General features: G+C 44.9%; 1 protein-coding gene across 3 annotated transcripts in view; it reads right to left on the reverse strand.

The window, feature by feature from the left end:
- Positions 1-21,146, reverse strand: part of ctnna2 (catenin (cadherin-associated protein), alpha 2) — a gene marked incomplete at both ends in the record, with an annotated part of 254,093 nt that overhangs the window by 200,147 nt on the left and 32,800 nt on the right. The gene's annotated exons all lie outside the window — the stretch shown is intronic.

The raw sequence follows: 21,146 nt of genomic DNA on the forward strand, positions 1-21,146 counted from the left end.
ATTAGTTAACTGTTAATAAACTGTTTGTTCAGTGTGAGTTAACGCTTATTGCTACATGAACTCAACTGTTCTTTATGGTACCCCTGTTGAAAAGTCCTGCTCAAATCAGGCTTTTATCTAAAACACTGTGACCAGTAACCAACAAACTGACCAGAGCCTGTTCATTAGATTGAATGACTAGCCTGCCAAGTGGTGTCTGCAGACATGACACATTGCACTGTGCAAAGCAATATCTGGACGTTTATGCCCTGTGAGAGGATGACATGAACGACCTGATCTCAGGACGCCAGTGATAAGACAGCATGTACGTTACTCGCACAATGTGTGCAAAAGATTGCACACATCCAGAATTATCAACGTGGGGAAATTAGAAGAAAGAAGAGAAGTAGACCGATATAATATTCAGTTTTTAAAAGCTGCAATGTGTGAATTGGAGCTGATCAAAGTTGTTTATTTTTTCGCAATGCAGACAAACTGCCCGCTGAAATGTTTCCCATGGCCTCCCCCTGTTGGCCTGGTGCGTGTTGTCCTTTGAACGGACCATCAGAGGAACTGATTGCCTCCATGTAGACGTAGTGAAATATGTAACTATCCCACTCACACAACATTGTGAATAGAAGCGAATGGGCTCCAGAACTAAGGCAAACAAGGGATAAAAAGCAAGCTCATGGAGTAGGATTGTGAACTGTGTTGACCAAAAAAAAACAATGACAACAGGGATTCCATGATGCACTGTGTGTGGCCTCTATTCAGCTCATTCTACAACCAAATAAAACCAAATAACAACCAACGTTAATTAGAGATTGACTTCAAACCCATGCGGGCGCCTTCCAGAATGTGCACGGGGACAGACCCTGTCAACAGCCTCTCCTCGGTTGTCCCGACGGCGCGGTGTGTTGGAGGAATAATGGGCAACGCCACGGCGGTCTCTGTGGCCCCAGAGAAGGCAGCTGTCTACCCTGACTGTGATGCTGCTGAGATGTGTTTACGTCGGAATGAGATGGGGAATAAACTAAAGACACGCTGACAGACAGAGTCGCGGACCCAGACAGACAGAGTCAAGGACACAGACAGAGACACTGATGGCTCGGTGGACTTGCAGCTGGGACTGAAATTTGACAGAAGAACTGCAACTGCAAGAAATAAAACAAACCCTTTCCCTCAGTTGCCGAACTGATAGTCAGCTGGCTGGCAAAGGGGTAGAGGTGTGAGTCTTTCTTTAGCCAGAATAAATTATTGCCATTACATTACATTATTATTACTATTATTATGACCGATATATGCAGGGTGCAGCGTTTTCATTATTGAGATCTAATGTTCTACCTATAATATCCAGACCTAAGATTATTGTACTCATTGTGCAACTGTTTCAGTAGTTGAATGACACTCTTCGTCCTAATAAAATGGGGATTAAAGTGAGGATGGTGTTTGATTCAGTCATTACTAAAACATATATATTAACAGCTCAAATATAGAGATAGAATAAATCATAGTAATTTAATAATGATATAATAGAATAATAATTGATAGTAATAACTCCACAAAGGATTAAGCCTTTCTCGTCCTATTTTCATTCAATCACGTCATGCATGAGGAAGCAGGAAATCAGCCGCCACAGTGTCTTCAGGGACAATAATCCCTCAAGGAGGAAGTCGCCTCAAACAACTTGTACCTTGTTTGAAATGTTTACAATACATCGACCTGGGGTGTCTTCTTCACTTAAAACACACCCGTCGCATAACAAGACCTGGATCTGAAACCCCCCCAGGTCTAACTACTTGACATTAGCGTCTCCCTTCCTGCTGGATTATCCTATTACAAACCCAATCTCAGACGACATGCTGCCTGGACGTCAGAGCGTCTCCGACATGGGGGAGAGGGGGCATTGTTTCTGGTTCCCCCCACGTGTGGCTCTGATGTGGTGTGACCATGTGGTGTCGGCGCAGGGCTGACATGGCGGCTTCGTCTATTTTCTGCATCAGCGCTCAGTTGCTGTAGCAACCTCTGATGTCTAATCAAAATGGTAAACAAAAGATGTTCCTCCATATATTTTGTCATGCCGTCAATGAAAGTCCCCGCATGCTCTTTGAGGAAGAAAGAAACACTGTGATAAACGATGACTCGCATTCCACATAGCGCCGATAAGGGTAACTGCGTTGTGACATGGCCAGACAGCTCTAATGGACGGATTAGCCACGCTCCACTTATAGGTCATGTGTCTGTAGGTCTATAGGTTTCTTTAGTCCTGTATTAGTAGTAATAACAGTTGGGAAGACCACTCTGACTCTCCTTTGTCAAGCTCCATTCAGGTATGTGTGTGTGTGTGTGTGTGTGTGTGTGTGTGTGTGTGTGTGTGTGTGTGTGTGTGTGTGTGTGTGTGTGTGTGCGTGCGTGTGTGTGTATATGTGTGTGTGTGTGTGTCTGTGTGTCTGTGTGTGTGTGATAAGTGCAGCAGACAAACACAGAGGAAGCTTACTCATGGGCTAATTGCACCCTTTTTCCATTTCCTTTCATGTGCCCAAGGGATGCCGTTTTGAATGCAAATATAAACATAGAGAAAATGATCATCTCCAGCTCTTCAGGAGGTATTACTAATGCTTTAAAAGAAGGACATGTGTATATATGTTGTATTTATACATGCAGTGACTAGTTGACCCGCCTACTTGATATCTAAAGTGAAATGTTTGCTATATTCCCGTTCTGGTCAACTGATTTTGGACATGTGGTGGGCTCAGGCAGGAAGTGTTGGCTCGACCCCAATACCAATACCTTCTCAAGGCACGCAGAAAGCACAACCGAACCCCACTGCTTCTAGAACATCTGCGATAGCAAATGTCCATATGATTACAAGTATTATGTTATTGATGCATCTCAGACAGATGCATAATGTCAAGTTAAAAAATGGGAAATGGTATTCGGAGAGCAGGAAAGTGCTGGGATGCGGACACTTTTCTGTCCCCCAGAAGGGGGAACACTGGGACTGGGATAGCAGGGCCGACGCAACTGCCTTCTCCACTTATCCCTTGTGATGTGATGGGAGATATGAGAATCTATGTTCCTGGAAATCAGTCCGCTCCGCAGCATCAGGAGTCCAGGAAATATAAGTAGATAATGTCTTGTTAAGTTACGGAGAAAAAAGAGAACAAGGAATCTCAGAAATCATCCTTAAACCCCTATATGGTATGAAGGACCACTCTGAAGGAGATGAGAGAACAGATACACAGATGTCTATCATAGCGTAAATAGAAAGTATTGTCCTTGGTAAATTATTCAGCTGTTTATTCTCCTTTGGGCCTTACAAATATTGAACCAAGGGCTATATTAAAAAAATATGTGTCAATTAATATTTCCATTCGTGTGAGATACTTGTGTTTACTTGTAACAGCATCTTCCAATACCGCCAGATTATTTGTGAATTAAAGATACTAAGATGTGTTTTTATTTCTGCAAAAGCCTGAAGTATTTTGAGCTGCAGGGCTGTTTGCCGGCAAAAGTCTCTGACATAAGAATCCCATAAAAGTAGTATTAATTAGAGTTAGATGTAAATGTTGATAGCCTCTCTGGTATTTACTTGCGTCTGAGTGTGCACATCTGCTCTTGTTATTGTGCAGCTTATGTGGCAGGGAGGAAACAAAGACATACTCTGACAGGGGGTTTTATGGGCCTTGCTGGTTTTTATCCCTGTTATTCCAGCGCGGGGATGTTTGAACCTGTCAAACCCATTTTTTTTAACCATCCTTTCCTGTTATTTTTGGGTTGCCAGAAACAAGCCATTTGCAGAAGAGTCACATGAAATAAAAAGCTTAGTTTGCTTTTAAAAAGATTAAAGTTCCCTGATTAGGGTAATTTTCCTATTGCTTGCAAGAGTACTTTGTATATCCAAATATCATCATAGTGGAAAAAAAAAGCATACTGGCTAGCATCTGCACAGGCCAGAGCATCAGTCCTCCAGTCAGTCCTCCATAAAAAGGGGGACAGCGAGGGTTTTTAAATCCTCCCGAGGCAGCAGCAGTTCTCAAGGGAAAGAAGAGACTATATACAGACCCCCAGCCCAGGGTTAGTGGGACCTCTATTACCCATAAGATCTTGTTAAAGACGTATAAATCTCCTCCCGGGCTCCGTCAGCCAATCAACCCATGCCTTTGACCGCGGGGTCCCTGCAGCTTGCAGGGGCCACGGTGTCAACGAGTGACAGTGCAGATAACAGCCCCACCTGGCAGATGTACACTGGCCTCCCCGCAGAATAGAGAGGGACAGGAGGGGGATAACAAGTCTGGCTAGCGTCCCTATCACAGTGGCCTAGAAGGGAAAGTAAGAGGCCGCTGCGATGAGCCTAGGGAGGGAGAGGAAAGGAAAGCAAGGGGAAAGGGTGCACAGAGTATGTTGAATTCAAAGTCTGTCATTAGAGAAACAAAATGATTCATACTATGAGACACATAGATGAGAAGTGTTTTTCATAGAAGGGACTTTTGTGTCCCTTCTATGAAAGAACCTTCAGTGTGTTGATCGACCTACGTTGACTCACCAACCGGGGCTATTTCAGAAACAATACAGACATTGCACAGCCCTTTGTCAACCCTTCTAATCATAGCACATGCCATCCCAGGATTCAGAATTGGAATACTGTCATTGTCCTTGAACACTGGCCCATAAAACGAGACCTTCAGCAATGTTGTCTTGATTCGGGTGCAGACATTAAACAGCGTGCTGGAGCACAGGACTTCAGTAAAGGACAGTAAACTTACGGCATAAAGCATTATGCCCTTCACTGAAAAGAAAGTGATTGGAGCACCTATTTCCTCCCCTGCTACAGTCAGGGTCCCCAACATCGTCTGCCCATTCGTGTGCCGCTGCCATAAAGGTCACATGTATGATTTGTTTGTCTCACCACATATGCTCAGGGCCCCTTGTTGCCACAGCACTGGTTGTCCTGTTAGCTGCACCACATTAACCCCCTCAGCCTCGGAGCGTCTCTGCTGAAGACCACCCCTACCCCCCTCCGTCCCCGAACCCCACCACCACACCATGCCACCGATGCTCACCCGTGGCTGACTGATATCCCCTACACTAATGAGCAGGAAGATGCTGGCCTGGTCTATGTGTGTCCGCGTATGCGCATGTGCATCGGTATGTGTGTACGTGGGTGTATATGTATGTGTATGGTGTGTTGTATATGTGAATGTGTGTACGTGTATGTGTACGTGTTTATGTGTACATGCATGTGTGTGTGTGTGTGGGTGTGCCTGTGTTTTTCATTTTGACTGGGGTACAGTTTTCTCTTCCCCAACGCGGGAAAAGAACAAACAGAACAGATAGAGGACAAACAGAGCAGGAGAGGCCGAGGGAGGTGATAGAGCAGGCATACTCCTCCACCGCAGTCTCCACACAACCAAGACAACGACAAAGGAAGATGCTGGAACGCGAGCGGGAGCACCTCTCTGTCCACAGTGCTCAGACACAAGGAAGGACCTCTCCTATATGAGATGCCACTTGGATCCCCTCCTATTGTTGTGGGACTGGGTAAGTGGAGCCACTTTAAGCAGCAATGGGGGGGGGGGGGGGGGGGTTCCAGGCACCCCGACCAACCAGTAGGGGTCACTAATGCAGCGACCAGGACACCATCAACTTTATGCCTGCCTCCTCTAATCTAATGAACACAGATACTTTGGGACCATTATTATGAATAAAAACACAGTTATACGAATAGACAGTAACAGTCTAAGTGCAACATACTGTGTAAAAATCAAGCCAATAAAAACGTACTGGCAATAATGGCATGAAGACTTTAGTGTGAAAGAGAAGTGGGGTCGCGATTGGTGTGACGGCCTCTCATTAGAGTTCTCGTTTCTTGTAAGCTTCATTTCTAAATCCCTGCGGCCTGGAAGCCAGTGCTCCAATGGCCCGGTGATTGAGAACCCCGGATTTAAGCTACCTCTCCCAACCAGAACACCTTCCCCCACAGGAGTGGTTGATAATATCGGGCGGGGGCTCAGGCACTCCCCTCACTCCCTCACACCCTTCATCACCTGAGGCGCCCGGGGCCCGTGTCACCCTCGCCGTGAGAACCACACCTGGGAGGTGCGGCAGGTAATTACCGCCATCAAGCCTGGCCGCCCGGACCTCGTTTATTACCCGCTGCTTAAAGCAAACACACACGCACCCACACATGCACACACAAAATAGGAGAAATAATTAGAAATTACAGGGGGATAAACAATTACCATTTAAATGCATGGTTGTGGTTGGTCCCCTTCCCCCCTTCTCCCTCCTCATCTCCTCCTCCCCTATCGCAACCTCCCCACTCCCCTCTTTCAAGAAAGAAGGGAGAGAGAATGAATTATGCAGCAGGAGCTTCAGTTGGCCAAGCAGCAATGGCAGCTCCTCTGGACTGCTGTCCTTCACTCTCAGATGGATATAAACACCAGCATCACGCCATACACCCAGCCGGCGTTTTAACCCTAACCGTCGTACACACAAGCACCGGGCTCCTCCCTCGCGTGTGTTACTCCGGGGATGCTGGAGGAAGTGTAATGGAAGTGACCCCTTGCATGGGATGCCAGGGCACCGACACCGCATTAGACCACCAGCTGCTGCAGCAACCAGCCTGGACTGGCCGCACGTAAAAGCCTGTAAGGCAGGGACTGTTATAGCCTCACTCACGCTAACACACACATTGTCCATGGAAGTATAGCAGGCGTCAGGAGAACAATCTCTCTCCCTCTCCCTCTCTCTCTCCCTCTCTCCCTCCCCCCGCTGGGATGAAATCTCGATAACTGTTGCTGATTTCTCCAAATTGCCTACCCTGGCTTTAAGGCAGTTTCGTAGTGGGTGTGCTTTATTACAATATAATTCTCTCTTATGAGTCCAAGGAAAAGGTATCTCCACTCTGGGTCTTTGTGGCTGATCTCACCATGTCCTACGCCAAAAGCTCTGGACACTGGTTGACTGTTTGTTACATATGCACAGTAACCCTCACACCAAGAATACTCTCACATATTGAGGTGAATTTCTCCCACACCATATAATGAGACACTAATGTTTCTTTTCCCTCTCTCCATCTCCCCAGCCATGGCTGGTGAATCACCAGGCCCGTCCAGATCTTCTGATCTACGTTTGAAAGGAGACGAAGCCGCTGGGTGTCAGTCGGCTTGTTCTGCTAATTAAAACACGGGTGGCAGGCCAATCTAGCTGTCATTTTGGAGACAAAAGCTTCATGGAGGTGCGTACCACTCCTCAGGAAATGAGTGATCAAAAAATAAAAAATACCTCATTTCACTCTTAACATCCACCGGGTGTTATAAACTGTTTAACTTATTTATGTGTTGTCCTTTTCATTGGTAAAGCTATCAAACCGTTGGTTTGATAGCTTGATTTAGCTTAGCGAGTTGCTCCCCCCATCAGATGACCTCCATTGAGGTAACAGGTAACACGGCACACACGGCTGAACGCTGTGTTAGGCCTGCTCCTGTACTCCTCTAATCACCACGGCTTTTATCTCTCATTTGCCGCAATGAAAAAGCCCCTCTTTCATGGTTTTGTGTGGCTTGCATCGCGGCCCCCATCTTGTTAGTTCCACATCTCTCGCCTTTATCCCTCTCGCAGTGTTTGAGATTTCACACGGTTTCTTATTAAAGCACGCACACGCGGCGTGGGAGCGTTCCGTTACACGCCTTGCCTGGCGCTACGCTCCCACTCCAGCAATCTCTGGGCCATGGAATGAGATGAACAAATAAACGTTGGCTCAGGATGTGGGTTTCTGCTGAAAGCAGCACTAGCAAAATGAGGAACTTCTGGAAGAAACGCCTCCAATCGTGCCCAGAGCACCGCTCTGTGTTTTTTATTTTCTTTCACCTAACGCATGTTGTTTGTACAGGCAGAGGTTATGACTCTGGAGCTTACACACTTGGGAATACTACATGGGTACACTCTTGCTTTCATTCAGAAAACAATGAAAAAAAATACTATGGCGGTTCCCCTGCACCAAAACCAATAGAAAATACAATGGCCCTGTCACTCAACCTGCTGCCTGCTGTCTACAGTGGCACAGGTGAGAGGAAAACAATGCACAGAAAACAGTGTGCACAAAACCAATTGCGATCATCCGATAGTGAGATAATAGATTAACGTAATCCATAGAGCAGTTTACTGAATTGTCCAAGTAGCACAGGGTCATTTTATGATGTCTCGTGTTCGTGACACTTTTTGTCACATTGTGTGACATCTTACTAACTTACTCGTACTTTACATGAACTAGGCTAGCATTGTTAAGAAAAGGACGAAAAATTATAATACAAGAAAAACATATCTATAAAGAAAAGTTATTAATAAATGATTTAAACTTAAAGTGGTAACCGAAAGAATTCCACCATTTGTTATTCTAAGGGATACTAAAGCTGTCACCACAGACACCTAGTTGTTACATTTATGATATTGCAAATCCAAGGGCTTTCATCAGTGGACCATAGGCTCAATCACCATTATGCTTTGATTTGAAGTGACTTAACTGACATTAAAGTCACCAAGGAAAACCTTTGAAATAACACTTTAAATTACAAAGCCAGTTTTTAAACTCTGTGGCCACTCAAAGTGCAGTGTATTATTAGTGCCTTCACATGGGCTACACATTCACGCACAGGCCATAGCCTCCTCCAAGCAGAAGGCTTAGGGATGTTGTTCAGAGACACTACAACACCAATAGCCAGGACGAACAACAGATTAACCTCTGAGCTACTGCCGTCCAGATGTGTAGGCTCCCGTTATGGATCTTCCTACAGCCATGTATTTAGCATTGATCTATTAAAAAGTGGGTGCATCTTTTATACGTCAATGAGAGGCAGCATACCTTTGTCTCAACCCAGACAAATACGTTTTTGTATCAGTCTAATCTGTTTGCCTGGTACTGGAATAAAAGACAACCTTGATATCATCTTAAAAGCAAACACGGATGCCAGCCTCACCATCTTCCATATGATGAATTCACAAACTAAAATATATTACATAACCTGTTTGTCTGTGATAATTATGAAAATATTGCTTTAATGTACTTTGTTAAATCTGTATTTACTTTCGCATTGTTTTGAGCACACTAAATCCCCCCTTACCCTCAAAAAAGGTTGTGCACAAATGAAACAAGTATAGCAGATTAAAACCTACAGTGATTGCACTACATGAGTATCGTCATTACAATACAGGGTGTCACAACATAGAAATGTGTCACCAAACATTAGCACTGTCCATATATGAGCAGTATGTTTGGAGCTCAAAAACAGCATGTTTGAATCAGGCAACAGTGGAGTCTACCAAAAGGTAGCAAACTACTTTGCATTCTCTCCAGTCAGACTTAGAGTGAAAGAGCTTATCTTAGCAACACAGTAACCGAAAATCTGGAAATCAGATCACTTCTAATCTGGTTGGGTTTTGTCTCAAATCCTCAGAGAATTAGCTGCCAGATATATCCCAGAGCAGAGATGCTAGTCATACTCAGAACCATGAGTCTGTGTGTGTATGTTTGGGTGCAGGTGTGCATTTGTGAGAGTGGCCCAAGCAAGTCTGTATATGTGTGTGTGTGTTTGTGTATGTGTGTGTGTGTGTGTACTAGCAACTGTGTCTGTGTGTGTGTGTCTTAGTGTACGCACGCATGTGTGTTTGTGTGAACGCACACGTGTGTATGTATGTGTGTGAGTCTGTTGTTTGGATGCAAGTGTGTACACAAATGCATGTGTGTCGTATGTCTGCAGAGGATTCAGACAGCAGAGCAGTGCAAGGATGGTGTGTGGGAGGCAGTAGCTTGGCAGAAGGTTGTCATCAGAGCTCTGGAAAGTAGCTTTGTAATAGGACCAAGGACCGACATCAGACCAGCAGTACACAATACCTGCATTCTGCATTCTCTGAAACACTCCCAACCTATTGACTTGTGTGGGTCAAGACCTATATGTACAGCTGGGAATGTGAAAAATATAAAGGCAGACTACGTATGCGTATATGTTACACAATATAGGAACGCAGCCGCATGCACATCAATACACACAATGTAGAAGTTTGTGTGTGCATGTTGCTTTTGTGTATGTGTGTGTGTGTGTGTGTGTGTGTGTGTGTGTGTGTGTGTGTGTGTGTGTGAGTGTGTCTATGTGTTTAAGAATCTGTGTGTATGCCTGTATGTCCAGACACACATGCAAGGGTGGGCGCACAATCCTTCTTTGCACGGATCTCTTTTGCAACACGAGAGCACGTGTGAGGGGAGCCACTATGCGCGTGTGTGTCCACGTGAAAGTGCACGGCGCGGGGAAGAGAACGAGGAAGGAGTGGGCGAGTAGTGAGCATCTGTGAAGCCTGCGGCGATGACCTTGACTTTAAGACAAGGTACTACGGAGAAAAGGAACCTGCTGCGCCCACTGGAAAATCAATCGGTTGAGAATTGTGTGCAGAGAGAAATGATAGCCGTTAAATTAAACATGGTTGTGATATATATTGAGGACTGGAAAAATAAGAGTGGATGTTTTCAATGGATGGCCTGCAGTCTGTTTCCTTCAGAGAGGAATGTGAAGGGCCAATGAGAATACGAGAATGTGTAAACACCTATTGTATACAGTCCTGTATGTATAAGCGTGTCTGTATGAGTTTGTGCACTCATACAGTCTATGGTAGAAACTCATACAGTCTATGGTAGACACTCTTACATTCTATTGTAAGCACTCATTCAGTCCATGGTAGAAACTCATACAGTCTATGGTAGACAATAATACAGTATATTGTAAGCACTCATACAGTATATGTTAGACACTCATACAGCCTATGGTAGACACTCATACAGTCTATTGTAAGCACTCATACAGTCTATGGTAGACAATCATACAGAAAAATACAGGCTTTTTCTCTATAGCAAGGGCCTTGGCTATAGGCAGCCGTGTTGCCAACCATGTTTAGAATACAGCTGGCTCACTGATCCTCAAAAGGCTAATTCAGAATCCACATGTGTGGGGGCGCAGAAGAGTCGTCGTTGACGTAGCGAGAAGCTAACGCTGGCAGGAGGCCGGAGAGGGGCTGGAGCGACATGCAGTGGGCCGCTGATTGAGCCCCGGTGATGGAGCGGTGCTGGTGGAGGAGCCAGGGGAGGCTGCTGCGTATGGATCTGGCTGCTGCGTATGGATCGGGCTCTAAGTGAACTGCGGGGACCGATGGAGACAATGAGACGCTTTGTAGCAGCGGCAGCAGCCCATCCACCTCCACCTTCACCTCCATCTTGCCACAATTCCTCCAAGGCAACCCCCCCTCCCCCTCCCCCCCCTCCCTCACCTGCGTTATCTCACCGCTGTGGAGACATTGTCTTTGGTACGGGCCTAATTACCGCGAGGCAACAAACAAAGCCGATACTTAGGCTATCCGTCTCCCGTGGTCATGTCCCATTACCCGGGCTTCCTCCCCCTATTCATATTTCTGGTGACAGGCGCATCTGTCCGTGAAGAAGCAGGCGCTGGTAACGGCCAGCTAGAGGATGTGGTAATTAAGAAGCGAGCCTGTGGGCTCACGTGGGGCTCAGCCAAGGTGAAAATGACTGTGGAGCTCCTGTCGATGGGCCTGCCACTCGCTGTCATGGGAGACGCGATGCCTGGCCGGAGCTGTTGACGCAGACCCACCGAGGGTCTGAGGGAAGGTTGCATGTCGGCATTGTTAATGCCCGAGATGTGTGCGTGTGTGTCTATGTCTTAGCATGCATGCCTGCTGGAGTGCATGCTTTTGGCAGTTTGTGTGTGTGTGTGTGTGTGTGTGTGTGTGTGTGTGTGTGTGTGTGTGTGTGTGTGTGTGTGTGTGTGTGTGGCGGGGGGCGGGGGAGGTGTCTTAGCATGCATGCGTGCCTGCTAGCGTGCATGCTTTTGGCAGTGTACATGTGCTTGTGTGTGTGTGTACATACGTGCAAATGCATTGGAGCAAACTGAGAGATAGGGGGAGGTAATGGGAGAGAGATAGACGATAGAAATGAGACGGCAAGGATAGGAGAACACAGATTGATAAAGCAATTACCAAGAAAGCTATTCCTCAGTTAGGAATACATATACATACATTAGAGGCGGTTCTAGGCTACGGTCACTGTCTCTCTTTGGAACGGGCTTAGCGCCGTCTCGTTCTGTCTTCAGGCTAGTGAAAGGTCAATACTTGGCATACCCTTGGTCACATACCCGCCTTCCCCTCTTTCACTACATACGTACACACACACATACACACCTGGGGGATGCAGTGTTTATTCTGCCGGCACAACAAGGTACGGCTACGGTTCTTCTTACAGGAGGGAGAAGAATGCAGGCAGAGGACAACACAGCGAAACGCTACACATAGCCCATAGCTAGGCAGCCCCAGGATGCTTCCCTTACGCTCCTGCTCAAGTCACTGACTGATCACGCCACGTCCTAGTAACCGAGAGGGAGAGAAAGAGGGGGAGAGAGAGAGAGAGGCAGAGAGCCAGACAGAGGGAAAGAAAGAGAAAGAGAGCGAGAGAGAATCAGGGCAACAGGTATAAAGTAGGAAGAAGAGAGAAGGTAAAGTGATGCATGGTGTTCCGACGCTCTGCGGCAGGCCTGCAGCCCCTTTGCCCCGGTGCTGCTGTGTGTTAATAGAACAACTCGGGAGGATCTGCATGTCCATACACACACTGCTCAACAACAGGTAAAGCCATTACAGGGCTTGTGTTGCTTGTATTCCTGGATAGTGGGAAACAGTGGATGTGGGGGAGATGTGTTCGGAAACCAATCAGGGGTAGGAGGGAGGCGGATAGAGAGAGGGAGGGAAAGATGGAGAGGGAGGGAGGAAAGAGAGATGGTAGGGAACAAGGAGGGATTGAGGGTAGAGGGAGGGTAGTCGAGAGAGGGAGGGAGGGACAGAGAGAGAGAGAGGCAGGGAGGGAGGTTATGGACGGAAAGGGGAGATATTGAGGGTAGAGAGGAGAGAAGGAGGGAGGTAGGAGGGAGAGAAAGACTTGCAGTCTTGCCTCCTCTGTGCAGGCGTAAAGATCAGAGAGAGCGACTGGATATTCCAGAGGATGAAAGGGTGGAGGGGTCAATTGGCAAGGGTGCAACCCGCTGAGACGATGCACCGACCTCTTTGACAAAACCTTGTCTTTAGGCTTTAAATGGTGCAACCTTAAAAGAGAAACGTTGACACCGAAAAAGGATGAAAAACAGCATAGCTTCCATCTCATTAATGTTACAAAACCATGCAAGGTGATGTCAGTGCAGGCTTAGAGAGACGCAGGGACGGAGCCAGTCTGGATATCTCTGTTTCTAAGCACTCACAGGAAAAAAAGATAAAAATGGAAAGACAAAAAGGGGGGTGTGAGAGGGTAAAGATGAGCAAGAAATTATGAAAAAAAAACAGGATCCAAGTAATTCAACACTGCCCCCTGCTGTATGTACTGGGTACTGTACAGTATGTGCTGAAGGGAAATGCATGGAAACAGATGAACCTTTAACTAGCCAATCCACTGATCCCAAGCAAGCTGTTGTAACAGACAAAAGACGCAGCAGCAGTCAACCAAACCTGGCATCCCTAAATGTATTAATTCTGTTCTGTTGTGTTCATATGTTCGGTGACAGAGTCTCAGTAGACAAGCCGCCCAGTGCAAGTGGAATTTACCATTTTGATGAACAGTTATTATAAAAAGCACCACCTACATATTCCCTTGCAGCTTTCAAAATGCAATATAATTAAATCTGAAATGTAGTCCATCTGCTGTCAGGCTTTGTCCTGCTTAGCATCACCACAATAGTCATTGGTATGTACTGTGTACCGTGCTCGAGTCATTGAAAAAGAGAATGTCTTGTCGTTATTTTGCAATAGTGAATGCACCGTGTGCTTAAATCCTTTGGAAGCTGAAGTCACATGCTACCTGTATATTGATCTGAATGTATTATGGTCTGTGGTTATTTGAGTATGTGCCTTGGGTATTTGAATGTTACGTGTACCAAATTTAAATGTGACATATGCTATAGTTATTTGAATGTAACATGTGCCATAGTTATTTAATTCGTACATGTGTTAAGCATTTAAATGTAGCGTATGCTGAGTATCTTGGGTGTCTCTTGGATCATATGCTATAATTATTTGAATGTAATATGTGCTATCGTCATTCTGATGTAATCTATGCTATAGTTATGTGCTTAAGGTATTTAAATGTAATAGGCTTTAGTTATTTTAACATGTTAAGATAACATGTTCTATCATTACTTGAATGCACCATACACTATTGTAATTTGAATGGAACATATGCCATAGTTATGCGAATGCAACAAGTGCTTAAGTAATTTGAAATCAAGATGGGCTATGGTTATTTAATTGTAACATTTCCCACAGTACTCGGTATGCAAGTCATACCTCTGCATATTTAAAATGTCCCTTTTTTCAACAGTGGCCATCAGTGATGTGCTGTCCCCACATTTATACCCTGGGGTTTGTCTCTTCAACCAAGTGTGAAGGAGAACAGGATACCCACCGAGTCAATGTTAAAAAATAAATAAAAGCGTGATTAAAGTGGTAATCCCATATTGTACTCGGCTAGAGAGCGCAGAGGCTCAAAGCAAAAGAGAGAGAGAGAGGGTGAGGAATAAAAAAAAAGAGAAATACTGCACGTTTCAGGGGACGTGGGTGATACAAATTGAGGCAGAGTGGAAGAGACAGAGAGAGAAGGGAGCGATAGTCATATATATAATAAATAATATAGGAGCACACTCCTTTAAGGTACAGCCTAACCCTTTATGGTACAGCAACCCCTTTAAGAAAGTGCACATCCCTTTAAGGAGAGCATACCATTTTAAGGTAAAGCACATCCACTTAGGCAAAGCACACCTTTTTCAGGAGCCACCCCTTTAAAGTAGAGCACATCCCTTTAAGAAGAGCATACTCCTTTAGGGAAGAGCACATCACTTTAAGAAAAGCCTACCCCTCTAAGGTAGAAGACATGAATATAAGGAGAGCCCACCATTCATGCAAAGCAGAGGCTACTGTGACCCCGTTGGACTTGATACAATGCTTCTCTCTGCAGTGACTTATACCATCACAAGCTCATTATGTCATGATCATGTCGTCGTCGTCGCCCCCCCCTTTCCCATGGCCATGTGTTACCAGTCAGAATGACCAATAACCACAATCATTATGCATCCACAAACAAGAGGTGAAACCCCCTTCACTGACATACTTATCAACCCCGCCGCGTCAGAGAGGTTAAGCCTTAAACTGTTGAGCACATATTGACACTGATCCTTCTCAACGTTAGCCAACCCGTGGCGGAGATTCTTTACCGGTTGCGAGGATGGATGAGGTCATCTCCCTAAGCCTCCACTTATTCATATGTTGCCCTTTCACTCCGGCAGCAGCGGGCCCATCTGTGGCCAGCATTTAAAAAGTCTTGTTTAACCTTTGCGTGCGTGACTCAATATGTCTTGAAGAGGTAGGGGGAAGAAAGGTGCTTAACATCCTCTTAGTTTGGTGACATATTGACGGAGGCTGACCTTCAGCGGGGGGGTCCAGAGGCCTTTTAAACGGAGCGGCCACGATGGGAACCGCAGACATCGTCATGATGAAGGGTGGATTCAGGATGACTAAATATATTGCGGTTATTTCAACACGTCACGCACTCATCGCGTGGTGGGAGGGACAAGGGAAGTGGTCAGGAAAGCGCAGAATAAAGTTGACGACTTTTATTTTGAACTTTAACAAAGTAATGCAAAAGCCGAGCCGGTCTAAAGAACACCTGCTTTTTCAGCTTCGGCAAACAGTTTTTATAGTTACGCTCTGTGATTCCTCACATAAGCTCCAAGCCAGGGTTGTTATCAAACAATGCCCATACATCAACCAACTTCCATTTCTTTCTGTTAAGTTCATGGGTCTTTAAGCACAACTTGGTTGGCCACAAACCTTTCGCCCAGTTTCCCTCATCCTTTGACTTTGCCTCCCTTAGGACTATAATGTCCTAAGGGAGTAATAAAGGGACTATAATGATTATAATCCTTCTAAGGGTATAGTACAATTCTCCCACATCTGAGGAGGATGTTTTCTTTTGATTTTAAACTTGTTTCCATTTTCCGTGTTTGAAGGTTAGTTTGGTGCGAGGAAGGATTCATAGATTAACTCCAGTTAAGATTGATGTTAATGGTCTTTCTTATTGACTTACGGCAGTGTCTCACAGGGAAAGTACAACAAAGGGGAGTAGGACCACACAAGTCGCCTTAGAGATCATAATGATACAGGAAATGAGGCTTCAGATTATTAATGAAAGGAAGAGGTTGCAGCAGCTCTGGTGCCTTGGGCCCGGCGTGTACAGTGTGAACTCGGTGCTGGCCTGGGTCAGACGTGGCCCTGTCAGCGTTTCCTTTGGTTCCTCCCCCCAAAGAAGAGAGTCAAATGAGAAACTGATCAAAGCAGATTCAGACTGGAGAGGCAGTCAGCAGGCCCAGAGCAGATATATGCCATTTTCACAGGCTGATGAATCAACAGGGAGTCCATAATAGTAGAAATGGTCTGTGTGGGGGAGTCTATGTGGAATTGTGTGTGGGTCTTAATGGGGGAATATTTCAGTCAGCATTCAGTGAGAGTAGGTATACAGCATCATAAGAAGAGCATGAACTTGGTATGAACCAGCACTTTCTTTATTGAAAGTGTTTGAAAACTGTTATTCTACGATTTAATAAGATGATTTCTGAGTTCTGTCAGTGGGCAGGTAGAGCGTTATATATGGTTGTCAAGAGACAAAATAAATAAACACTGTGTGCAGGTACTTGCTTAACATCTCCCTCGCTAACTAGTAAGCAAGAAGGCCAGTATGCTGCGGTGCTACCTAGCCAGGGTAGACGACAGTCAATATCCACATCGCCTTTTAAGTCCCGCCCTGACGTATAAAATGGCTTGCATTTCGTTCTCTAGCAGCCACTTTGGGACGTTCTTGGGTTTTTCTCCAGCATAAAGGTCTATATATTTCCCAGGAGCAGCATTGCCTGGTTGCCGCAAGTGATTCTGGCTGGCTCATACGTTTGTTTTGAAGAGAGACATGAGAGGATTCACATGGTTGCTGACAGCAGATGTCTGCGGCTTGACTAATGAATCAGTAATATGGCTTTCCAGCATGTGTGCCGTTAATTATACAGCCAGCTCTACGCTGGGCCTGTGACCTGGTTGAAGACATTAAGAGTCATTACGCATAGATTTGTTCGCCTTACTTTTATGATCCACCGTATTTATTCATGGTGTTCAATTCAAGCCTGCAGGTAATACAACCCGCCGATTCAAGAGCATTTAGGTGGCCCATTCGATGCTCATTTGAAGCTAGACATTGGGGATTTAGCTGAGATCCGACATGAAGTGTGATCACATGGCAATATTTCAATAAAAAATGACAGTTAAGTGTATTTGAGTGTGCCTGGACGTGATGCTCGTCTGGACAGGGCTGTTGGAGCAGAGCCCAACAGGGGAGTATCATGTTGGCATGGTGAATGCTTGAGGAGTGCGTGTGTGTGTGTGTGTGTGTGTGTGTGTGTGTGTGTGTGTGTGTGTGTGTGTGTGTGTGTGTGTGTGTATGTGTGTGTGTATGTGTGTGTGTGTGAGTGTTAGTCTGTGTGTTCGTGCGTGCGTGCGTGTGTGTGTGTGCACATGTGCGAGAGTAAAAGGTTGTGTGTGTGTGTGTGTGTGTCTGTGAGTGTTGCATGCCTACTCACACACATGGGTTCAGTGTGTAGTTAAGTCTGCACATGCACCTGTTTACCCAAACGACCCCGGTCACGGCAGCCACATAAGGATATTAGCATTCTGTGGGCAGAGGCCAATAGTCTATAATATGTTTATGTGGTGGACTGGAAATTAAACATGAGCCTGCTTCAGCAAAGCACAAAGGGTGAGGCAAAGGGCAATTTGTCTCATCTGCCTGCCGCCTGGCTGCCAGAGCGCCGGCCAGTGAGATTACCTTGTTCTTGAGGTTGCTTTCTGAGCGTCAGGCGGTCCCGCAGGGGAACATAGGGGATCTGATGACCGTGGGCCGTGCTCTGATGTGGCAGCAGGATCACGGGTCAGGGGGATCAGGAATATGCTTATGATTGCACACACACCAGACCAATCTCATATCTCTGGGGGAAGGTCACTTACAGTCTCGTCTTCTACCGCAGTGACCCTTCCGGGCTTTGGCACAAGCACATTCGTTAGATCATAGCCCGACTATATTGGATATTTGATATTGTACCAAGATACTTTTTTCCATTTTATATTTTTATATTGCTGCTTATATTAGTTTTAAGTAGTCAACCCTTGCCTTGCTCGAGATTTTCATTGTGCAAATGTGTGGTTTGCCCACTTTGAAAACCCTTTGACTTCGATCTGCATCTCCACTAAAGTCGGACCGACTGCAGAGCCCTTCGCCGTGTTTCCAGTGGTCTCCTCTCGACGCCACAAGGTGTGGAGTTCAGTAATGGGAAAAACCTCTAGGGGGGGGATGAGGTGTTCAATGTAACAAACAACAGGAAGCACTGTGAGTTCTAATACAGCGTAAACCTCCTCATAGCACGGGCTCCACAACGGGTTAAATCACCTGCTTCTCCATGTGTTGTCTTCATTGCAGCATGTTCCAGAATCTGGAACGCATGCAATCATGCAATGTGTTTATGCTTCATTGTTGCAAATGCAATCAAATGAAGGATGTTAAATGGGGTGATTAACATTTCAACTGTAGGTTTACTGGCTCAGCGATGATGTTATCAATCCATCCATCCTGATCCAGTATATATTTTTTTCTTAATGGTATCTTTTGAATTGATTAGCAGCCATACTGGGAACCGTTTGTCATTCCTGTCACATCTGCATTGGATCAATAGTTTTGAACTGCATTGAAATACATTGCTTCCAAAATTAAAAGGCGAAAAAATAAGTTATGAATTGTAGAGAGAAGTCACTTGATTTTCTCAAATCAAAAACAGTTATACAACTATAAAGTGGCGTCATTTATCTCAGTTTGCACAATATTGTAGTTTAGAAAAAAGTGGAAAAACATTTAAATTAGGTAAAGAGGCCCTATTGTTGGGATATATAGAAAAGCAATTTATTTTATCAGTATTTCCAAATTGGGCTATAAAACAATATGCATTTTAGCCAAGAATAATCATACAATTTCAAACGAAAACATTTAATGGAAACTAAATAAAAACATTGTGACTCAAGTATAATACAACGCAATATGCATTTTTTTTATGAGCAATAATCATGAATGTAATTTCTTGTTTCATTGGTTGTTAGACAGTTTGAAGTCAATTTGAGTGACATCAGTGAGAAGGCCCACTGTGTTTGCAATCAAAGCGGCGTAACACTGGGGCATAAAATAGGATGAAAGAATGACAGTAATTAGCATAGCCATGTAAAATGGCCACATAGTATATGTACATGCAAATATATAACTCTATTGGCATGAACACTTATGGTCTTATGGTTTAATTTCCCACTGGGGACAACAAAGTACGCACTCTTTGTAAAACGCTTTGGATAAACGATAGTATAATATTATGTAAGAACACTGTCTATTGAAGCTCACTCTTGTGGTTTGTTAGCTATGCTCATAAACACCTCTGTGATACTAGCTGTTTACTATTGGACCCTGCACATAGTTCTGCACTACTAGCTGTTTAATATTGGACCCTGATCTTAGTTATGCACTACCAGCTGTTTACTATTGGACCCCGCATTTATTTCTGCACTACTAGCTGTTTGCTATTGCCCCCTGCACATAGCAATCACTCCTTTAGCCGCCACTAGCTCTGCTCATAATAAGCCTCCAAGGTCTTTATCGGTTAGCTTAATATTTACAATAAGAAACTTATTAAACAGTCTTGACAGCTTAGGCACCCAGCTCCCCATATCAAATTAGTCTAACTGGGTTTAAAATGTGTTATAGGATTTAGCCCTAATTGGCTCCTCTGTCCTCTGCCAAATTCTCCTCCTCTAACTTCAAAGTGCTCCAACAGAATCAGCAGTTGATTCATTGGGACAATAATCATCTTAAAAAATATTTTATAAAGCTTAATATTTTACCGAAAATTACCCAGATCTGTTTTTACATGATTTTATTTGCTGCACCTTATTAGCCCCAAAATAATGTTGGTATGTAAATCACACTCATGCATATAGAATCAATCCCTGTATGTTGAGCCTATAGAATCCATTTCTGATGTATTGACTGGGATGATATGCATTGCTATGGTTGTTGATGAGGTGACCTGGTGTTAACCTGGTGGTCATGTGGTAACATGGTAGCGTGGACGTAACCTAGAGATCATCCGCTATGCTCGGTAACGCTATGACGCAAAACACCTTGTATGCTTTAGCTGACTTCAAGCTTACAATTTAAACCTTTGTATGCTTTAGCTGACTTCAAGCTTACAATTTTCTACCACGTCATCCACATGTGTGAGGCAACCTGGGATTTCTTCTTTCAAAATTGATCCTTTTGTGTTATTTACAGACAGGGCAGTGAATAGAAACAGGCAAAGGGGTTGAAGAAGAAAGGGAAAGACACAATGCATAGGACCACAGGTGGAAATCGAATCCAGGTCGCTACACAGCGCAGCCCCTCCATGGTTCCTGCCCCAGCAGGGCACCACTGTGCTCAGGCCTCCAGCCACAAACCAAAGCTAGACCTCTCAAACAGGGAGAAAACAGTGCCACCTGCTGCGCCAAACACGACATGGTTCACTACGACTCTGAAGGCTTGTGCTGTATTTCTCGTTCACTGTCGCCTCAAGACCACTAGATGGCAGCAAAGGATCACCAAGTGGGATATCATGGCCCAAGCACTGGCGATAACGCAGAACATCAAGAACATACATAGGCATAAAAGAACAGAGAACAGCCTGCATCTAGTGTGGTGTGTGGGATATATTTCCTGCAATTGCTTTTGTGTGAACTAATTAATCAAATCAACCTCGAAGCAAGAACCACTAACCAACCAAATGCACAGTCCTCAACACATTCAGTTCAATAAGGATTACAGGTATGGAGTAGGTTATAAAACATCATTCAGCAGAACTATTAACAAATACAATGATTGTCTTTCCTTAATTGAGGGTAACTTTATCTGAACCCTATGTAGCAAACACATTTTATAAATGTTCTAGCCCTGATACAGCTTATAG

This window comes from Pollachius pollachius, assembly GCF_949987615.1.
Source record: "Pollachius pollachius genome assembly, chromosome: 2".
Classification (NCBI taxonomy): Eukaryota; Metazoa; Chordata; class Actinopteri; order Gadiformes; family Gadidae; genus Pollachius; species Pollachius pollachius.